The sequence below is a fragment of the Artemia franciscana genome, chromosome 3 (genome assembly GCF_032884065.1).
Source record: "Artemia franciscana chromosome 3, ASM3288406v1, whole genome shotgun sequence".
Lineage (NCBI taxonomy): Eukaryota > Metazoa > Arthropoda > Branchiopoda > Anostraca > Artemiidae > Artemia > Artemia franciscana.
The window spans coordinates 23,088,780-23,092,595 of NC_088865.1; positions in this window are offsets into that span (position 1 = coordinate 23,088,780).

Genomic DNA, 3,816 nt, shown 5'->3' on the forward strand with positions numbered 1-3,816 from the left:
GCTTTCAAATTACTGTTTATGAAAAATTATAGCCCTTATTTCTTTTTTCTGTTTATGGATATAACCATTGTCAACGCAATAGCGCAAGTTAGTAAACGGTGTGTATCTCATTTAGTACCAACCACTATTTTTTTCCGCAATTCATGCTGTAGAAATTTTAGGGTGGGGGAGGGCATATTCGGTCGTAAATTATGAATTATAGTGCCCATTACCGGGCTAAGACTTGGGAGGGTAAAATGCTGCATCTTTAACGGCCCAGGAGCTCTTGTAGTCCCGTACGTCACTAGGTCAATATGCAAAAAGGCATTTCAATCAGCATAATAGAAAAGCACAGAAAAGACGCCTCTAGAAGGGGGGAGACGATAACAGAAACGCTAATGTGGGAACTTGGGGATTTGCTACAATTATCCCCGTAGATTTTTGCCCCCACCCTAGATTTTGAAAAATGCATCAGAGACCCTTCCCTCCCCTACATTTTGTGAAATGCGCCCGTGGATTGCGCTCTTGCCAGGTGCAAAAAGTTAAAATTACACCACTTGCTCATTCTTTTTATAGAAGAATGGAAGGATGAACATATAACACTCTGTTGAATGTCACACAGGATTTTAAACTGTATGATTAGAGGGCACAACTTGAGCGCATTAAAACAGTTAAGGTCAAAATATGACTGTTTAAAATCTAAATATTAGCAACAAATTTCACGGCTATAGTTTGATTTTCATTAAAAATAGTGTTGAACGGTTCCTGAGCTTGCTCTTTTCAAATCTGACCCTAATATTGCAAAATATATAGCCTATCCAAATCGAAACACATTAAAATATGCATTTCAAAAATGCCGTGTAAAACAAGCAGAACCTACTATGACCAATATAGCCCGAGCTAAAACCAGCAAATACCATTTACGAGTAACAATGGGGTGTTGCCACCACTTTAGAAATTGGAGGACTAATGGTCTACTTACGAATACCGATAAGCTATATTTGCCCTATCAACAATCACTTCACGTAACTGGGTAGCCCCGATTTGGGAATTGGTCTGCACATTCACATTTAGATTACTGATTTTTGAAGTTTGTCTGTTTAACATTTTTGCTGGTCTTCTCACCGGAGTTTGTCCTCGCAATTTAGAACACTTCACAGAAGGCCCTTGTACCTTTGATTTACTCAGATTCCCGTCATCACCCAATATTTCGATAGCTTCAATATCACTTTCATTAGTCTTTCCCTGGCACACCATTTTCCGTTTTCGCGTCCTAGAGGCACCAACAGGAGATAGTAACAAATGACTTCCTAAGTTGTTGGCAACTGGGCTTCCTTTTAATTTCTTCTTGTCTTTATGCATAGGAGAATCAAGAGACTTCCTTCTTCTTTTTCTTTTAACAGAAAGATTCATTGGAGTACTCGAAGATATCGGTATGAAATCAGGCAGAGTTGATATAGTCCATAAACTAGGAACAGGTTTGTCCATTTTTTCACCATCCCTGTTGAAATTAACTTGGGATTTACTTTCAACTTTTTCATTTCCAGAGGAATTCTTTTTCACAGATTGGTGGGTAGAAGGGCAACTTTTGATTGGGCTTCTTGACACAGAAAGTTTATCCGTGAAGACTTTCTCCTATCAGGAAAGAAGATATGCAAATTTGTAACTATTAAGTCAATTTAATCAATTGTTAAATCAATGCTCGATCTATTGATGCTATCTATTCAATTGTTAAATCAATGCTCGATCTATTGATGCTATCTATTCAATGAAAATAAATTATTACTTCTTACTATACAACTTTTCATTCAAATTCGTTTGCAGTTTCCTATTAGTTCTTGCCGCCGGAACCCAGAAAACAGAAAACCAGAAGTTTGAAGTTTAGTAGAAATTGTTGAAGTTTAGAATGCTTGCTGCTTAAAGAAAATTTGTCAAAGTGCCAATTAACGTTAAAAAGAAATTATTATTATACTAGCTGTTGGGGTGGCGCTTCGCGCCACCCCAACACCTAGTTAGTGGGGCGCTTCGCGCCCCCCCAAGCCCCCCCACGCGCGTAAGTCGTTACGCGCCATATTAGTTACGCGCCATTGTAGTTGTGTCCCTGTGTCCCACCTGTGAATATAGATAGATTTATATATGTGTTTCAAACTACGTAAAAATTGCGAATATACAACATTCTTGGCTTTCCCACTACTGGGAGCTTTCCGTTTCCAATTGCCTGCAATTGATCTGAAAATGTTTGACCAGAGTCATCGTTACACAGACAGACAACTTATTTTTATATATATATATATATATACATATATATATATATATATATATATATATATATATATATATATATATATATATATATATATATATATATATATATATATATATATATATATATATATATATATATATATATATATATATATATATATATATATATATATATATATATATATATATATATATCTTTTTAGTTTTTTTGTAGTTTTTACCTTTTTTAGTTTTTTTCTTCTTTTGTATTAATGCTAAAGCCAAGGTTCAAACCTAGAGCCTCTCGGACCTAGAACCTGAAACATAACGCTTTACCAACTCAGCTACTTCGGCTTGAATACATTCGTTTTGAGCAGCTTCCTCGGGTGTTGCCATTGTAGGTTCTTCAGTCATTTTACAATACGAAATTTCTCTTTCAACGGTCTTCTTACAATTAAAAATTTGTCTTTGAACGATTTTCTTAAATACCTGTGTCCTGGTAGTCATTTATATTCCCTGTGTCCCGGTCGTCATTTGTGTCCCGGTATCCCAGTCTGTAATTTCTCTTTGAGTGTCCCGGTCGTTATTTATATTCCCTCTGTCCCGGTCGTCATTTGCGTCCCGGTCTGTAATTTCTCTTTGAGTGTTTTTTCTTTTTAGTATTTTTTAGTTTTTTACATTTTTTCTTTTTTCAGTTTTCTTTTTCTTCTTTATTTTTCAGCGTGTCCTGGTCGTCATTTGTATTCCCTGTGTCCCGGTCGTGATGTTTTTTACATTTTTTCTTTTTTCAGTTTTCTTTTTCTTCTTTATTTTTCAGCTTCACTATGAAATACATATCGCCGAACCTTCGTTTTTTTTAACTAAAATCTGGTAGACATTGATGACCTTATCCAAGTCAAAATCCCAAACCCGATCATCATCGCTATCATTTTCAGTTTTGATATGTTTTGACTCTCGCTGTCCAGGTGGATCTTCATCTAACTGCGCGGTTTTGCGTTCTTTAGCCTTATATATATATATATATATATATATATATATATATATATATATATATATATATATATATATATATATATATATATATATATATATATATATATATATATATATATATATATATATATATATATATATATATATATATATAAAAATAAGTTGTTTGTCTGTCTGTTGACTGACGTCGTGTTTGTGTGTCGACTGACGTCATGTTTGACGACTGACGTCATTATAAGGATTGAGCTGTATGTCGTCATGAAGTTGTTTGTCGTCTGACGTCATGTTTGTCGACTAACGAAACTACAGACCGGGACACCGGGACACAAATGACGTGTTATGTCTGTTATAACGTAATAGAGGCAACAATCTTGACAGGGCCTTTTGAGGGTGAGGCTTTTCTTATTCCACGCATTCTCATGATTCCAATGGATCTGCCTTTTCAACCTAAAAGATTGCAATTCCCAATTTGATTAGCATATTTAGTTTTCAGTCCAGAACCACTAAAGCTATTATGTAAATATCAAAAATATTTATGTTGTCTGAGCAATAAATTTTAGTTTTTATTTCAAAATAGAAAATTACCTGACAATTTTAGAA